The sequence below is a fragment of the Chiloscyllium punctatum genome, chromosome 24, assembly GCF_047496795.1.
Source record: "Chiloscyllium punctatum isolate Juve2018m chromosome 24, sChiPun1.3, whole genome shotgun sequence".
Lineage (NCBI taxonomy): Eukaryota > Metazoa > Chordata > Chondrichthyes > Orectolobiformes > Hemiscylliidae > Chiloscyllium > Chiloscyllium punctatum.
This window is the reverse complement of record NC_092762.1, coordinates 87,832,639-87,851,911: the sequence shown is the minus strand read 5'-3', so window position 1 is coordinate 87,851,911 and position 19,273 is coordinate 87,832,639. Positions and strand designations below refer to the sequence as shown.

General features: G+C 45.1%; 1 protein-coding gene across 7 annotated transcripts in view; it reads left to right on the top strand.

The window, feature by feature from the left end:
* Positions 1 to 19,273, top strand: part of myo9b (myosin IXB) — a 116,761-nt gene that overhangs the window by 12,533 nt on the left and 84,955 nt on the right. The gene's annotated exons all lie outside the window — the stretch shown is intronic.

Genomic DNA, 19,273 nt, shown 5'->3' with positions numbered 1-19,273 from the left:
AACATAAACTACTTCAGTATCTGAGGAGTTGCGAATGGAGCTGAAAATGTGCAATCATTAGTGAACATCCCCACTTCTGACCTTGTGATGGAGGGAAGGTCATTGACGAAGCAGCTGAAGATGGTTGGGCCTAGGACACTCCCCTGAGGGACTCCTGCAGAGATGTCCTGGAGCTGAGATGACTGACCCTCCAACAACCTTCCTATGTGTCGGGTTTGACTCGAACCAACAGAGGTTTTGCCCTCTGATACCCATTGACTCCACCCCAGTACAGACAGGGGCAAGCCCTTTGGGCCCACCAGGTCTGTGCTGACATAGGACGCCTTTCTAAACCTAAAGCATTTTGGCTCAACACAGTCCGTATCCCTCAAGATGCCTCTTAAATGTTCCCATTGTATTAGGTTCCACCACTACCTCTGGCAGCACATTCCAGGCATTTACCACCCTCTGTGTTTAAAATAAAAACTTGCCTCTCACCTCTCCTTTAAACTTGCACCCTGTTAGCTAAAAGCTTATTTCCCGAGTTATTGACATTCCTGTCCTGGGGAAAGGACTCCAACTGTCTATTCAGTCTATGCCTTGCATATTTGTATATGTCTATGAGATCTACAGTCAGCCTCCAATGTTCAAGTGAAAACAAACTAACTTTGTCCAATCTCTACTTATAACTAATACTCTCCAAACCAGGTAACATCCTGGTAAACCATCTCTCTACCCTTTCCAAACCCACGACATCCTTCTGATTGTGTGGTGACCAGAACTGTATATAATGTTCTGAACATGGTCTAACTATGTTCGATAGAGTTGCAACGTGACTTGCCAATTTTTATACTCTATGCTCCAAATGATGAAGATAAGCATGTCATATACCACCTTATCCACTGGTGTTGCCCCTTTCAGGGAACTGTGGGCCTGTACATCAAAGTTTCTCTATATGCTGTTGCTTCTAAGGATTCTGCCATTTACTGTATACTTACCGCCTGCATTAGATCTCCCAAAATGCATCAACTTGCGTTGTTCAGATTAAACTCCACCTGCCACTTTGCCACCCAAGTCTCCAACCTGTTTGTATCCTGCTGTATCCTCTGACAATCCTCCTCACTATCTGCAGCTCCCCCAGTCTTTGTGTCATCTGCCACCTTAATGATCAGGCCACATACATTCTCCTCCAAATCATTTATATACATGACAAACATCAGGGTCCCAGCATTGATCCCTGTGGAAGACCCCTGGGCATCGATCTCCAGTCAGAAGAACACCCTTCCATGGTTACTCTCTGTCTTCTATGATTAAGCCAGTTCTGTATCCACCTTACTATCTCGCCTTTTGTATCAGCCTGCCATATGGAACCATGTCAAAGGCCTTGCATTGTTCAGATTAAACTCCATCTGCCATATTGGTAAAAACAATGACTGCAGATGCTGGAAATCAGATTCTGGATTAGTGGTGCTGGAAGAGCACAGCAGTTCAGGCAGCATCCAAGGAGCTTCGAAATCGACGTTTCGGGCAAAAGCCCTTCATCAGGAATAAAGGCAGTGAGCCTGAAGCGTGGAGAGATAAGCTAGAGGAGGGTGGGGGTGGGGAGAAAGTAGCATAGAGTACATTGGGTGAGTGGGGGAGGGGATGAAGGTGATAGGTCAAGGAGGAGAGGGTGGAGTGGATAGGTGGGAAAGGAGATAGGCAGGTCGGACAAGTCCGGACAAGTCAAGGGGACAGTGCTGAGCTGGAAGTTTAGAACAAGGGTGAGGTGGGGGAAGGGGAAATGAGGAAACTGTTGAAGTCCACATTGATGCCCTGGGGTTGAAGTGTTCCGAGGCGGAAGATGAGGCGTTCTTCCTCCAGGCGTCTGGTGGTGAGGGAGTGGCGGTGAAGGAGGCCCAGGACCTCCATGTCCTCAGCAGAGTGGGAGGGGGAGTTGAAATGTTGGGCCATGGGGTGGTGTGGTTGATTGGTGCGGGTGTCCCGGAGATGTTCCCTAAGGCGCTATGCTAGGAGGCGCCCAGTCTCCCCAATGTAGAGGAGACCGCATCAGGAGCAACGTATACAATAAATGATATTAGTGGATGTGCAAGTAAAACTTTGGATGTGGAAGGCTCCTTTAGGGCCTTGGATAGAGGTGAGGGAGGAGGTGTGGGCGCAGGTTTTACAGTTCCTGCGGTGGCAGGGGAAAGTGCCAGGATTGGATCTGCTCCCAGGAGGACCAGTTCCACCACAGAACACACCAGATGGCCTCCTCCTTTAGAGACCGCAATTTCCCTTCCCACGTGATTAAAGATGCCCTCCAACGCATCTTGTCTACATCCCGCACCTCCGCCCTCAGACCCCACCCCTCCAACCGTAACAAGGACAGAACCCCCCTAGTGCTCACCTTCCACCCTATCAACCTTTGCATAAACCAAATCATCCGCCGACATTTCCGACACCTCCAAACAGACCCCACTACCAGGGATATATTTCCCTCCCCACCCCTTTCCGCCTTCCGCAAAAACCGTTCCCTCCGCGACTACCTGGTCAGGTCCACGCCCCCAAACAACCCACCCTCCCATCCTGGCACTTTCCCCTGCCACCGCAGGAACTGTAAAACCTGCGCCCACACCTCCTCCCTCACCTCTATCCAAGGCCCTAAAGGAGCCTTCCACATCCATGAAAGTTTTACTTGCACATCCACTAATATCATTGATTGTATCCGTTGCTCCCGATGTGGTCTCCTCTACATTGGGGAGACTGGGCGCCTCCTAGCAGAGCGCTTTAGGGAACATCTCCGGGACACCCGCACCAATCAACCACACCGCCCCGTGGCCCAACATTTCAACTCCCACTCCGACTCTGCCGAGGACATGGAGGTCCTGGTCCTCCTTCACCGCCGCTCCCTCACCACCAGACGCCTGGAGGAAGAACGCCTCATCTTCCGCCTTGGAACACTTCAACCCCAGGGCATCAATGTGGACTTCAACAGTTTCCTCATTTCCCCTTCCCCCACCTCACCCTAGTTCTAAACTTCCAGCTCAGTACTGTCCCCATGACCTGTCTGAACTTGTCCTACCTACCTATCTTCTTTTCCACCTATCCACTCCACCCTCTCCTCCTTGACCTATCACCTTCATCCCCTCCCCCACTCACCCAATGTACTCTATGCTACTTTCTCCCCACCCCCACCCCCACCCTCCTCTAGCTTATCTCTCTACGCTTCAGGCTCACTGCCTTTATTCCTGATGAAGGGCTTTTGCCCGAAACGTCAATTTTGAAGCTACTTGGATGCTGCCTGAACTGCTGTGCTCTTCCAGCACCACTAATCCAGAATCCATCTGCCATATTGTCTACCACCCTGGCTTCAGCAATCATCTTTGTTACTTCCTCAAAAAGCTCATTGAAGTTTGTGAGATATGACCTTCCCTGCACAAAGTATTTGTCACTGATAAGTCCACATTTTTCCAAATGTGGATGAATCCTGTACCTAAGAATCTTCTCCAATAATTTTCTTATAACTGACATAAGGCTCATCGACTGGTAATTTCTCCAATTATCCCCATTGCCCTTTTTAAACAAAGGAACAATGTTGGCTATTCTCCAGTCCTCTGGGACCTTTCCTATTGCTAAAATGGATACAAATATCTCTGTCAAGGCCCCAGCAATTTCCTCCCTCACCTCCCTCAGTATGGTGAGATAGATCCCACCAGATCCTGGGAACTTGTCTATCCTAATGCTTTTCAAAATACCCAACACCACCGCCACTTTATTTATCTATCTGAAACTCTGCTTGTTGCTTTTTGCCCTCGATTCCCTTGCTGATTAAAAATGTCTTTTTCAGCCATGAATCTACTTAATGACCTAACCTTGGCAGCCCTCTGCAGTCAATAATTGCGCAGATTCACGCCTCTCTGGCAGAAAACAAAATATCCCCATCTCTGTCTTAATCCACAACCTCGTATTCTGAGATAATGTCATCTGGTCTGAGATCCTCCTACAAGGGGTAATAGCTTCTCATCCATACCATTGGACCCCCTAATAATCTTTGCTTCAATAAGTCTCCCTTCGTTCTCCTAAATGCCAATAAGTACTGACCCAACCTTTCTCCCTACTTGGGATCAACTAAGTTATCTGTCTGTGGACTGCCTCCAATACCAGTCTATCTTTCCTTAGGTAAGGGATCTAAACCTGTTCACAGTATTCCAGCTGTGCTCTGACCAGTGTTTTATTTTATAACTTAAGCACGACTTCTGTTGAAGTCTGAGATGGTGCTACATAAATGTAAAATTCTTGTATCCTCTAGAAATGGAAAAAGACAATGAAAGGGAACAATATTGTTATATTTCTTAATAGATTGCTGAAACAGTCTTTTCTGTAGACCTTCACAAATTCCTGGCTAACTTACAGTTCCAGCAATCTGACCTTGGCTGATATTCACGTTATCTCGAGGCCTCCATTTTGAAACTGGTAAAGAAAATAGGTTCCATTTTAACAGCAGATGTTTCAAACCAATGCCATACAAGGATAGCAATGACTCAGTTTGTTACAGCACCATTAGCAAATTGTGCAGCTTCTGTACCACAATAAAACATCCCAAACTGTTCCAACTGTTAATTAAATCAACAGTTTTGAGGACACAGAAGGGAAGAGGGAGCGATGTCACATTGTGCAGAGATAGATGTGGTTCGATAACTGATGGAGATCTTGATTAGATCAGCAGATACTCTGCAAGCCCACAGAATGAATGACATGATTGAAACAGGATACTGCCACATATCTGATAGAAGAGCTGAGTGAGGCATTAACCTCATTGGTGGATAACTGAAAGCAGAACAAGATCTGTTTGTATTAACCACTGGCAACAGCCTCAGTAATCTCCAGTTCTGCAACAGTCGAAGATTCCTACATTCCCCAATCCTTGTTCCATCATTAATGGAAATGTCTTCAGCCTCCTGGGATGCTTGGATTGGAAATTCCATCCCGAAAACACTCTCACTCAGTCTCTCTCTCTCTCTCTCTCTCTCTCTCTCTCTCTCTCTCTCTTCCCTCCCCCCTCCCCAAATCTCCTCCTTTCAGAAGCTTCTTAAATCCAACAGCTCTGAAAACACTTTGGATCACTTGTCTTAATATCTCCTTTTGTGACTTGGTGTCAAATTTTGGAGTGGTCAAGTTGTACAGCATAAAAACAATCCCTTCAGCCCACCATGTCTATACTGACCAGCAAACGCCAAACTACGCTAATGCCATTGATCTGCACTTGGGTTATAGATTATTATGCTATAATAATCTGCTTAAATGTTGCGAGATTACCTGCATCGAATTTGTTGATTATTCTTGAGAAAGCCTTTTTGGATCATTTTACTGCGTTAATGGTGTTCTATAGATCTATGTTGTTCTTGTATCTAGATACTTTGAGCTTCTTCAGACGGACACATCCACTTATTAATGAAAGCAGCTGCCTCCTCCTCACTCCAGCAGGGGAGGGTCACTCAGTGAAATGGTCAGCAGGAATTCTGGTCCATGGGTTCTGAGGCTAACTATTGCCCAGGCAAAAAAACCGATAACATTGAGGGTGAGAATAGAGTGGAGTTCTGGAGTTGTCCTATCGCAGTGTCACGAGAATGAAACCATCTCCGAGCTTGGTGTCTAAGTTTTTGCTACTTCTGTGAGCCAGGTGGAAATACATGAATGAATAAACAAAATGTTTACATTTGACATATGTTTATAGGTTTCAAAACACTTGGTAAAAATATTATCCCGTTAATCCCAAAAGCATCCCTTTAACTCTTTAACTTTAGCTTTAACTCCCTGTTTTGAGAGATTGAGAGCCTCTTCCTGAAGTCTTCATACAATTGAATGTGAAGTTTCTCATCTTAAAATTAACTAAGAACTTCTGATCTGGAACTTTTACTAAGTTCCTTACACTGAGGTAATAAATCTAACTATCTTCTCCCTTCCTCAGAAGCAGCTGATTTACTCATCCACCTTCAGCTGAACTGCCCACCTGAACCTAAAAAACAACTTATTTTGTTCCGAACTATATGTGTTTCCCTAAAACAAAAGCAATAAAATCAATCCCTGATTTTCCAAGCTGGAGCCTAATCCACAACTGAGTTCACTCTTAAACTTGGTCCATTCTAAATAACAGCCCATGACCCTCTAGGGAGTCTTCGCTCTCAATTTTTTCAAAGGAATCACCATGGCTACACACATACTTCCAAGTGAATCATTAAACCCTTTCAGACACACTGAAAACCCATATGCCACTAACTCAAATTAAAATTCCCAAACTAAAAAATAAATGAAAGTTGTGTGATTCATATATATTATCTATTCACCCAAAAATGTATTCATTTAGAATAAGAAGGCTTATGTTAGGATAAGACGTAATGGCTCAGTTAGGGCGCTTGAGAGTTACAAGTTAGCCAGGAAAGACCTAAAGAGAGAGCTACAAAGAGCCAGGAGGGGATATGAGAAGTCATTGGCAGATAGGATCAAGGAAAAATCCCTAAAGCTTTCTATAGGTATGTCAGAAATAAAAGGATGACGAGAGTAAGATTAGAGCTAATCAAGGAGAGTAGTGGGAAGTTGTGCGTGGAGTCAGAGGACATAGGGGAAGCGTTGAATGAATATTTTTCATCAGTATTCACACCGGAAATAGACAATGTTATTAAGGAGAATACTGAGGTATAGGCTACTAGACTAGACTGGATTGAGGTTCACAGAGAGGAGGTGTTAGCAATTCTGTTAAATGTGAAAGTGAATATGTCCTTTGGGCCAGATGGGATTTATCCTAAGAGTCTTTGGGAAGCCAGGGAGGAGATTGCAGAGCTTTTGGCTTTGATCTTTGTTATCATTGTCGACAGGAATAGTGCCAGGAGACTGGAGGATAGCAAATGTTGTTCCCTTGTTCAAGAAGGGGAGTCGAGACACCCCTGGAAATTATAGACCAGTGAGCCTTCGGTTGTGCGTAAAGTATTGGAAAGGGTTTTAAGAGAGGATTTATAATCATCTAGAGAGCAATAAGTTGATTAGGGACGGTCAACACGGTTTTATGAAGGGTAGGTCTTGCCTCACAAACCTTATTGAGATGTTAGAGAAAGTGACCAAACAGGTGGATGAGGGTAAAATGGTTGATGTGGTGGATATGGATTTCAGTAAAGTGTTTGATGTGGTTCCCCGCAGTAGGTTATTGCAGAAAGTGCGGAGGCATGGGATTGAGGGTAATTTAACGGTTTGGATCAGAAATTAGCTAGCTATAAGAAGACAGAGGGTGGTGGTTAATGGGAAGTATTCCTCCTGGAGTTCAGTTACTAATGGTGTACTGCAAGGATCTGTTTTGGGTCCACTGCTGTTTGTTTTTTTTATGAATGACCTGGATGAGGGTATGGAAGGATGGGTTAGTAAATTTCCAGATGACACTAAGGTCGGTGGAGTTGTGGACCGTGCTGAAGGATGTTGCAGGTTAGAGGGATAAGCTGTAGAGCTCGACTGAGAAGTGGCAAATGCAGTTTAATGTGGAAAAATGCGGGGTGATTCACTTTGGAAGGGGTAACAGGAATCGGGAGTTCTGGCCAAATAGTAAGATTCTTGGTGGTGCAGATGAGCAGAGAGATCTTGGTGTCCATGTACATAGATCCCTGAAAGTTGCCACCCAGGTTGATAGGGCTTGTTAAGAAGGCATACAGTGTGTTATCTTTTATTGGTAGAGGGATTGAGGTTCAGCGCCAAGAGATCATGCTGCAGCTGTACAAAACTCTGGTGCAGCCACACTTGGAATATTGTGTATAGTTCTGGTCACCACATTATAGGAAGGATGTGGAAGCTTTGGAAAGGGTTGAGAGGAGATTTACTGGGATGTGGGACTTGAGGCTGTGTTCTTTAGAAGAAGGATGGGAGGTGACATAGTTGAGACATAAGATAATCAGAGGGTTAGATTGGGTGGACAGTGAGAGCCTTTTTCCTTGGATGGTGATGGCTAGCACGAGGGGACATAGCTTTAAATTGGGGGGTGATAGATATAGGACAGATGTCAGAGATAGTTTCTTTACTCGGAGTAGTAGGGGCGTGGAATGCACTGCCTATGATAATAGTAGACTCTCCAACTTTAAGGGCATTTAATGGTCATTGGATAGACATATGGATGAGAATGGAATAGTGTAGGATAGATGGACTTCAGATTGGTTTCACAGGTTGGCACAACATCGAGGGCTGAAGGATCTGTACTGCGCTGTAATGTTCTATGTTGGAGTCACTGTTTAAAAAGAAGGGGCTATCCATTTAAGACCAAGATGAGAAGTGTTTTTCTCAGAGGGTCAGGTGTCTTCCATAACATTTTGAGGAAGAAAATCTTGGAATTTCTGAGGCAGAGTGTGTACAATGTTGATAAGCAAGGGGCTTATTTTTCAGAGGGCAGGGGGTATGTAGAGTAATTAAAAGCAGTGCTGGAGCAGAGTCAACATGTTGTAAGGTTTGTAATGGTAAGGTCCTGGGGAGTGTTGCTGAACAAAGATACTTGGAGTGCAGGTTCATAGTGCCTAGTAGACGAGTTGGGAGGTCATGTGGCTGTACAAGACATTGGCTAGGCCACTTTTGGAATATTGCATGCAATTCTGGTCTCGCTCCTTATGGAAGGATGTTGTGAAACTTGAAAGGATTCAGAAAAGATTTACAAGGATATTGTTGGTGTTGGAGGGTTTGATCTATTGGGAGAGGCTGAACAGGCTGGGGCTGTTTTCCCTGGAGCATCAGAGACTGACGAGTGATGTAATAGAGGTTTATAAAGTCATGAGGGGTATGAATAGGGTAAATAGACAAGGTCTTTTCCCTGGGTTGGGGGAGTCCAGAACTAGAGGGCATAGGTTTCAGGTGAGAGGGGAAAGATATAAAAGGGACCTGAGGGGCACAGAGGGTGGTGCGTGTATGGAACGAGCTGCCAGAGGAAGTGATGGAGGGTGGTATAATTACAACATTTAAAGGGCATTGGATGGGGTATATGAATAGGAAGAGTTTAAAGAGATATGGTCAAGTGCTGGCAGATGGGACTAGATTAGTTTAGGATATCTTGGTAAAAACAAGGGCTGCAGATGCTGGAAACCAGAGTCTAGATTATAGTGGTGCTGGAAAAGCACAGCAGGTCAGGCAGCATCCAAGGAGCAGGAAAATCGATGTTTCGGGCAAAAGCCCTTCATCAGGAATAGAGGCAGGGTGCCTGCAGAGTGGAGAGAGATACTATCTGTCTGGCGTGGATGTGTTGGATGGAAGGACCTGTTTCCATGCTGCGCATCTCCATGACTGTAATCCCTCTTTCAAGTGCACTGTAGTTTACGATGATCACACATTCGCAATGTCTTCATTAGGAAAATTGATGATTGGCTTATGGGAGTAACTGCACTGCTGCAGGGCCAGTCAGTTTTGCAATAAAGGCAGAATGTTGGTCAAAATGCCCAATGGTTTTGAAGGTCTCCATTGAATCTCCTGTTAACGGTGTCTGCTCGAGGAGATCCATCTTAGTTCTCCAGTCTCTCCATGTAATTGAAGTCCCTTATTCTGGGTCCAACTGCAGTGAGTCTCCTTTGTGGAATGGGAGGTTTGAACATTATAAATAGGAGCTGAAGCATTGAGTCATAGAGGCGTACAGCAGGAAGTAGGCCCTTCGGCCCAAGTTGACCATGCCAACAAGGTTTCCTAAACTAAACTAGTCTCGTTTACAGGCCATTCTGCCCATCAAGCCTGCCCTGCTAATCAATGAGATCATGGCTGATTTTCTGCTTTACTCTGTCAGTTACCCAGTTGTCAGTCTGCGCTAGTCCATGACCCCACACTCTCATGTGCTTTAATTTTGTTTGCCAATTTCTTGCGCAGGACATTATTGAAAATCTTCTGGAAGTTTAAACACACTGCACCCACTAGTCTTTCCTAAAGTCTCTTTTACATCAGGATTATTAATTAGATTATTTTATTGTGTAGCACTTGATCTAAAATAGCTACTCCAACTGATTCCACTACGTACTGCTCGAGAAAGTCATCCCAAAGACATTTCTAACAGCACACCTTTTATGTCATTGACCCTAATTAATACTGCGCAGGTGACTTCACCCTCTGTGTGTAGAGCAGTGTGTAAGCCCCTTGGGGTGAGGTTCTGTCTGCACCCACCCAAACCCCCCCCCCCCCCCCACCGTCCTTCCATTTCAGTCAACAACTTCTAGTCAGGATGGTTGGGGGAGGGAGGGTTTGAATTCTGGGTTACTCAGGCTGACAGGTGGCTGTTGAGTGGGAATGTGAGTGAACTAACTGGTTACTACATGTAAGAATGAAGCATTGTTCATGTGGCTCTCCCTCTGTATGTCACCAATTATGTCTGGTTAAGATGCAGCGTTTTCCATATGATGGGGATTCGTTTGTCAGTAATGGGGGAAGGGGGAGAGGTAAATACTGAACCCAGGACAGTGTGGGACAATACTGATCGGTACTGACAGCAGTTTTAGATTGAAAGCTGTTCATCTGAATGTGAGATCTTCGACTGACAGCTTTTGAAATGTTGGCCTGGTTCCGACGCTGCTCTCTGCTTGCTGGGACATGAATGTGTTCTCAAACATGCTTGAGATAGATTGGAGTTGAGTGTTCAGGGATTTGAAAAGGATTGAGTATGGTTCACTGGGAGTAGCAGTTTCCTGGATTCAGTGAGTGAATGTTTGGCCTCCGATCCGGAAGTAATTTCCGAAGCCTTTGATTGCCCTGCCAAGTGGGGAATGAATGGCTAGGCTCCCCTCGCAACATCTCCCATTCCCTCTCCCTCCTTCCCCAGGCGCACCCATTCACATTTGGTGACATTTCACTGGACACCAGCCACAGCATTTGCCAGCAGGAATCACCAGGTAATGATCAAACCACTCATTTATCCCCTGTGTTTTACAGTGACAGACCTGTCCCCACCAGTACTGTCCCCCAGTGTTATACAGGGACAGACCTGTCCCCACCAGTACTGTTCCCCAGTGTTATACAGCAACAGACTTGTCCCCACCAGTACTGTACCCCAGTGTTATACAGTGACAGACCTGTCCCCACCAGGACTGTACCCCAGTGTTATACAGCAACAGACCTGTCCCCACCAGTACTGTACCCCAGTGTTATACAGCAACAGACCTGTCCCCACCAGTACTGTACCCCAGTGTTATACAGTGACAGACCTGTCCCCACCAGTACTGTCCCCCAGTGTTTTACAGGGACAGACCTGTCCCCACCAGTACTGTACCCCAGTGTTATACAGTGACAGACCCATCCCCACCAGTACTGTACCCCAGTGTTATACAGCGACAGACCCGTCCCCACCACTACTGTACCCCAGTGTTATACAGCAACAGACCTGTCCCCACCAGTACTGTACCCCAGTGTTATACAGTGACAGACCTGTCCCCACCAGTACTGTCCCCCAGTGTTTTACAGGGACAGACCTGTCCCCACCAGTACTGTACCCCAGTGTTTTACAGTGACAGACCTGTCCCCACCAGTACTGTACCCCAGTGTTATACAGCAACAGACCTGTCCCCACCAGTACTGTACCCCAGTGTTATACAGGGACAGACCTGTCACCACCAGTACTGTACCCCAGTGTTATACAGTGACAGACCTGTCCCCACCAGTACTGAACCCCAGTGTTACACAGTGACAGACCTGTCACCACCAGTACTGTACCCCAGTGTGATACAGTGACAGACCTGTCCCCACCAGTACTGTACCCCAGTGTGATACAGTGACAGACCTGTCCCCACCAGTACTGTACCCCAGTGTGATACAGTGACAGACCTGTCCCCACCAGTACTGTACCCCAGTGTGATACAGTGACAGACCTGTCCCCACCAGTATTGTATCCCAGTGTTACACAGTGACAGATCTAATCAAGTGCCATTAAATTCTTGAGAATTTGGAAGATGCATTTTAATGTGTTCATGATATTGTTTTGATTTGGCGATGACAAGTTGATGCAGGGCATGCACAGATGTGCTGTTGGGCTGGATTCCAGCCTGGGAAATTCTGTGAAGTTGCTTCCAGTGTCAAGATCAGCCAATGGTGGATGGTCTGCAACCACAATCCGGGACTTGTGACAGTCGATCAGTGAATGGGAACTGTTAGAGGCATGTCGTATTAGTTATTATTGAGAAATCTGTTTCTTGTTAGGATGGCACACACTACGATGAACTAACGCCAGTGCTGACTCCCCCCAGAGGTACAGTGCCCCACACACCCTGACTCACTGGGGTACGGGTCACACACACACACTGACTCTCACTGGGGTACGGGTCCCACACACTCACTTATTCTCAGTGGAGCGCCTTCAGCATAGACCATAGTGAATCCTGGGTAAACCCTCTGGGAGCTTTGCCCATTGCTTATGGAATGCCTCTGTTGTAATTGAAACAGCCTTCAGACTGTGCTCAGTATCATTCCTGTCTAAAGGGAAATAAAATTGCATTCCTGTAGCACCTATCATAACCTCAAAATGTCCCAAAGTATTTTGTAACAATTGAAAGAATTTTTTTGAAATGCGGACACTTATAAACCAGGAAATTGTGCAGCCCATATGTACATAGCAAGATTCCAAATTAGCCATTTTACAATGACACCATCTGCTACCTGTCTCTTAACTACTGATTGTGCGATTGTAACCTCCACACCCAATCTGAGGTTTACACCCAATCTGTGGGTACAGCTTTTCTTCCACCCAAGTGACCTTCATTGATCCTGCCAATAAGTTGCATCCAGAATCATTTTGTTGTCTGTTTGTAACTGTCTATTTGCAATTCTGATGTCTTATGGGTTGCTAATTCTGTCCTTTAGGGAAAGAAACTGCAGTCCTTACCTGGTCTGGACCATATGTGACTCCAGACCCAGAGTAATATGGTTGACTCTTAATTGCCTTCTAAGATGGGCAAGGCTGCCCTAGCCCAGCGATGCCCTCATTCCATGAATGAATAAAAAAAAGTTGTATGAAGCCTGAAAGTAAGTTGTAATCTGCTGTGTAGATGAGGGGGATTGGATGGCTAAGTAAGTGGTGAAAGCGTTGTTCTGACGGTATCTGGTGTCATGAGTACAGTGTGCAGATTCCTGCTGGTTATTGCAGCTCTTTGCTGTTTGACATCTCTGTGAACGATGCAGGATGTCCAACAATTGAGCACTTTCATTTGGAGCTGGTTGTATCGAGTGACCCTGCAGTGTTACCAATGCAGCAGAGACAGGGAAGCAAGCTCAATTGGCAAGAACTGAGCTGTTCAAAACCCACAACAGAAAACCACACATCTCTGACTGTCAAACACTATTTAAAGAATTCTCTTTCATTTGCTTCATTCTATAAATAAATGGGAGCTCAGTGCAGATGTTCAATGAAAGCAGCTCCCTCTCTACTTGGGCAATGGGCGCTGTCTGAGTCTGTGCTGCTAGTGTATGTATCTCAGTTTAATATTTGTAATCTGCCAATATTGCTGCATGTGGTTCACTGTGTGCCCATGACAGATCATGTGTTTCTGTGATATTGATCAAGGTATAAATATTGGGCAAGACACCGAGGAGAACTCTACTCCTTTTCAAAACAGTGCCATGAGTGAGGGGGTGGGAGATTTTAGTGTCTCATATGATATATGGTACCTCCTATGATATAGTTTCCTTCAGTTCTGCACTGGAGCATCAGTATGAGTTAAGTGCTCGAGTCCTGGATTTGAACCTGGCACCTGGTGATTCTGGGGCTCTCCATGGCTCTGTTGGCCTTGTTGTTCTGTCTGGATCAGAAGGCCATGAGGGTAAGCTCCTTTGCAGAAACACTAGCTTATAATGCAGGCCTAACCTCCCAGTGTGGGACTGAGGGAATGCTGTACTGTCACAGATTATTCTGATGAGATGTTAAACTTATACAATTGAATATAAAAGTCCAACAGAATGATTTGATCAAGAAGGGGAGAGCTTTCCAATATCTGGCCCCCATTGTTCTTCCCTAACCAACTCCCAGGTGCTGGCCTGGACCTTTATCTTGGAGTCCCTGGAATGGGGCTTGACCTGATGGATGACCTTCTGTCTTGGAGGTAAGTGTGTTACACATTGTGACAAGACTGAACTTGACTGGTGCAGGATTACCTTGCACTGCGCGTCCTGACTGGATTGAGCTGATGTGAGCTATTAGCTGTGAGTGTCTGAGTGTGCCAGTGATGAGGTCTGCTGGAGTAACATCAGGTCAGATGGTGTCATCTGACAGGAAGTGTAACTGACGCAACAACATAACAACCACCTCTGTATTGGGGCCGTTCTGTAACTCTAAAGCTAGTGGTTTCTGGCAAAAGAAAAGCTGAATGCTGAATGATCTGTTAATAGCCTGTCTCTGCAGATGAGAACTCGGTTAGTCATAGCCTTCTGTGGAACAAGTCAGTGTTTGAGTGAGAGCCAGGATTAGTCAGTGTGTGGCACAGATTCCCATTCACTGATCTCCGGTATTGTCCACGGTGAGTGTCGTAGCTTGGAGCAGATATGTGAGAATCTAAGTAATGAGTTGACCTCCCTTGGCTTTGCCAAGTATTACCCTCTGATGAAATGGAGGCAAATATTTGGACCAGGGAGGGGATACACAGGTGTAACCCAGACTCCCTTTTAAAATCATATGATGTATTTTAATTTTTCCATCCTACATTCCTGTGACCAGATTTATTCTGGAAGCTGGTGATCTAAACTTATTGTACTGTAATTACAGCCTCCGCCAAAGGAGGTGCGCCACGATGGACTATTCCCATCTGGAGTGTAAGCTTGTGGAAATAGAATGTAAAAAGCTGTTGGGAGAGTGCACAGACTGGTGCTGGGGGTCAGGAGTGGTTTGCCCTGATTTGGAGGTAATTTATTTTTTCTTCGTCAAAACGTGAACATTACTAACAGGGCCGATATTTGTTAGACTGTAAGAAATAGGAACAGCAGGAGGTCATTCAGGCCCTTCCACCTGTTCTGCCATCCAATAGGATCATGGCCAATCCGACATTCCAAACGTTCAATTTCCTGCCATTTCTCCATAAACCTTGTTTCCTGACTGATCAACAATCTATCGACCTTGGCCTTAAATGTACCTCAAGGTCTCTGCCCCCACAGCTCTCTGCGGCAGGGGCACAACCCTCTGAGAGAAGAAGTTGCTGTTCATCTTAAATTGGCGCCCCTTTATTCTGAGACATAACCCTCTGGTGCCAGACTCTCCCATGAGGGGAGCTATCCTCTCAGCACCTACTCTGTCAATCTCCTGAAGGATCCAATATGTTTTAATGGGATCACCTCTCATTCCTCCCCCTGGGATTACTGGCACTTCAGGGGGTTGGGGGACAGAATGGATGAATTCCTTGGATTAGTTTGGTTGGAGGGGTTCTCATTTGGCAGTGTGGAAGCTGTCGCTTGACCCGAGCCTGGAGAAAAGCCAAGGATTTGGAAAATCTGTGTGCCCCTCCCTTGTGTCAATCTGATTCCAGCCATTAGTGACTATCAGGCAGTGCTGTCTGCAGGCTGCAACGCCAGTGACGCACCAGTCCCTTCTGGTTACCCTGTATGCATGGACATGCCAAAACATTAAAAGGGCAGCAGCTAAATAAACTATTCATACCAAACAAAATAAAATTAGAATTGGCATAAAGTCCAATGTCTACATTGACATTTAACAACATTGATAATTAGTACATTTAAACCTCTCTCCTACCATGGTCACATGTAACTTGACGTCTTCAAAATTCAAGATCATTTTTAGAGGAAATGAACTCAATTAAAACAAGGAAGTCCACATTGTCTTTCCTTGAACTTAATACTATTTCTGAAGTTAACAGAATAGAAAAACCAAGCATACAGAAAATGTATACTGTAATCTGCGAGTTTTCCCCCCCAATGCATTTGCACTCGAGGTAAGTTTTCCCTGAATAATCTATTATCCATTTTTTCTTTATATATATTTTAAAAACGTTTGAGCATAAACTGTTTGAAATGCAAACAAACTTTCTTGTGCTGTTGTTGGGTGAATGATGGTGATATATCCTGGGAAACTGGGGATGCTGCACATCCTCACACTTTGGAATCAATGTCTCTACTCTGGTCTGAGCAGAAAAGATCAACTCCCATTCGAGCCTTATAATTATGAATGAAATCATTGAGATTTTTTTGGGGGTTGGGTCGAAATGAATTGGTGGAAAAATGTAATTGTGCTAATGATTTACAATTGAACATTGCAACAAAACTTGCATTTAGAGTCATAGAGATGTACAGCACGGAAACAGACCCTTCGCTCCAACTCATTCATGGTGAGCAGCTATCCTAAATTAATCTAGTCCCATTTACCAACATTTGGCCCATATCCCAATAAACCCTTCCAATTTATGTACCCATCCAGATGCCTTTGAAATATTGTCATTGTATCGGGTTCCTCCACTTCCTCTGGCAGCTCATTCTATACACACACCACCCTTTGCATGAAAAAGTTGCCCCTTAGAACCCTTTTATATCTTTCCCTTCTCTGCCTAAACCTATGACCTCTAATTTTGGACACATCCCACCCCAGGAAAAAGACCGTCCCACATGATTTTATAAACCTCTATGAGGCTCAGCCTCCGACGCTCCAGGGAAAACAGCCCTAACCTATTCAGCCTCTCCCTATAGCTCAAGCCCCCCAACCCTGGCAACATCCTTGTAAATCTTTTCTGAACCCCTTCAAGTTTCACACCATCTTTCCTATAGCAGGGAGACCAGAACTGATTGCAGTTTTTCAACAGTGGCCTAACTAAAGTTCTGTATAGTCACCTGTATAGTGACCTGTCACCTCCTTTACTCAATGTTCTGACCACTAAAGGCAAGGATACCAAATGCTGACTTCACTATCCTGTTTACCTACAACTCCACTTTCAAGGAACTATGAATCTGCACTCCAAGGTCTCTTTGTTCAGCAACACTCCCTAGGATCTTTCCTTTAGGTGTATAAATCCTGCCCTGATTTGCTTTTCCAAAATGTAGCACCTGACATTTATCTAAATTAAGCTCCATCTGCCACTCCTCAGCCCATTGGCCGATCTGATCAAGATCCCATTGTACTATGCTATGTCCCATAGTGCCTTTAGTGCTTCCCAAACCTTTTCCCACTGTGATTTCATATTCAGGGTTGTAAATATTCATGAATCCCCCCAGCAATGTGAACCGAGAGCAAAGATGTTCGGGGTAAGCATGTTGCTATGAGCACGGTGAGGGTAAGCTCAGGACCCAACATTTGTGAGGCCATTTTGGGCAGCGCTGTTTTCTCAAGATAAATTGTCCCAAGCTTCAGGATTATTGTTTAAACCTTGGTTATAGAGGTCATTCTGTGAAACCCCCAGAAGGAGTGGGAAAGAATTCGGGTTTCTCCGTCTGAAGGCATTGCCATGTCTGGTGTAATCGTTTCAATTGAGAATGAAGGCAAGATCAGAACTTGGGACATCACTTAATCCAGAGGCTGTAGCAGGTTAGAGGTAGGAAAGGGCAAAACTCTGGGTGGAATTGCAAGGATGTGTGTGTTAAAGGGGAGTCATTGCTTAGCCCATAGCTGGTCAGTGAGCAGGGGGAATGAGTGAAACAAGCTTGGACAAAGAATTTAGGACAAGCTGGAGTGTGGGATGCTGGTCAGGACACTGAGGTAGTTGGGTCTGAAGGGACAGCAACGTGAAGGAGGGTTTTCACAGATGATCTGGGGTTGGGTGGGGATCAGTGTAAGGGAAGGTGGAAAAAGGTGGTTGTAGTGACAAGTAAGATTTCATTTCTTAAGGAAACCAGTGACACCTGAGATGTGCAGGGAGCATTTCAACTGTTTGTGTGAAATTATTAGCCTGATGGTAGAATAAGTTTAAATGGTAAATTCCATTCAAAATGTGGATATGCAATTTATAATTTTAAAAAAGTGAACAAAAATATCTGTGAAATTGTGACTTCAGGCACCAAGTGAAATGGACTGGTTTACATTTTAAAACGGATGCATTTTATGTTGGCAGGTTCTGTGAAACCTGCCTAAACTTCACATAGATCTGCCTCCCCTTCACAATTTTTGAATTAATGTTGAGTCATTGGCTACTCATCACTTGAGTTTCACCCCTCTGTCTGGAACTATGACCTAGTAATTCCGTGATGGGGAATCTCTCAATCCAGCTCCTTTCAGTCTTTGTCTCATGTCCTTGTGCTCAGAGTCACTGAGTTCCTGTTAGAGGTGACAGAGTCAGCACTGTATCGCTGGGTTATATTGAGCACACTGCAAGGTGCTCGGGCACTGTCCTTCCTGGGCTATCAGTGAACAGGGAACACAGATCCGATTGTTCAAGAACTTCACATTTATCACTTTAGAATGATAATCTTAATTACTGTAACTTTTGTGACTTCACAATAATGAAAATTATAAAGAGAAGGTTGGTTGAAACATTGCTTTGCACCTCTATTTCTGTGGAAGGCAATTCAGTGAGAGGTTATAATAAACTGTGCCATCCTTGTCAAATCAGACTCCACTTTCACCCTGAACGTGGGGCAGCTTTGAGTTAGAATTGTCCCTTGTGACTGGGAACTGACTGCTGAAGCACGTTCCTCAACACCCCCCAACCTTGCCACTCGTACTGTCACATTCCATAGCAGGTGATAGACTGTGATATTGAACAGAGAGTTCCCTCTTTGGTTCCAAGCGATGACTGTGCAAGCAGAGGAGAATTTATTGCTAAAATATGATTGTGCTCTTCAAACTTGCCACTATAGAGCTTGCAGGGGCCTGAATGTTTTGAGGATGTGAAATTGCTGTTGGTGGCAGTGGGATAGTTAAAGAGAGCACCCACCCTGGGAGTGCCTGAGACATCATCAAGGGAGCTTTACGCTGTACCTAACCCTGTACTGTCCCTGTCTTGGGGTGGTTTGATGGGGACAGTGTAGAGGGAGCTTTACTCTGTACCTAATCCTGTACTGTCCCTGTCCTGGGAGTGTTTGATGGGGGACAATGTAGAAGGAGCTTTACTCTGTACCTAACCCTGTACCATCCCTGTCCTGGGAGTGTTTGATGGGGGACAGTGTAGAGGGAGCTTTACTCTGTACCTAACCCTGTACTGTCCCTGTCCTGGGAGTGTTTGATAGGGGACAATGTAGAAGGAGCTTTACTCTGTACCTAACCCTGTACCATCCCTGTCCTGGGAGGGTTTGATGGGAAATCTGCAACTTGTGTATCTTTCTCTGTGAATTTGAAATGTATTTGAAGAGATGTTTAATAGTCTGTGTGTACTTTTTGTCTCTCCCTCTCTACCCTCCTGTCTCACAG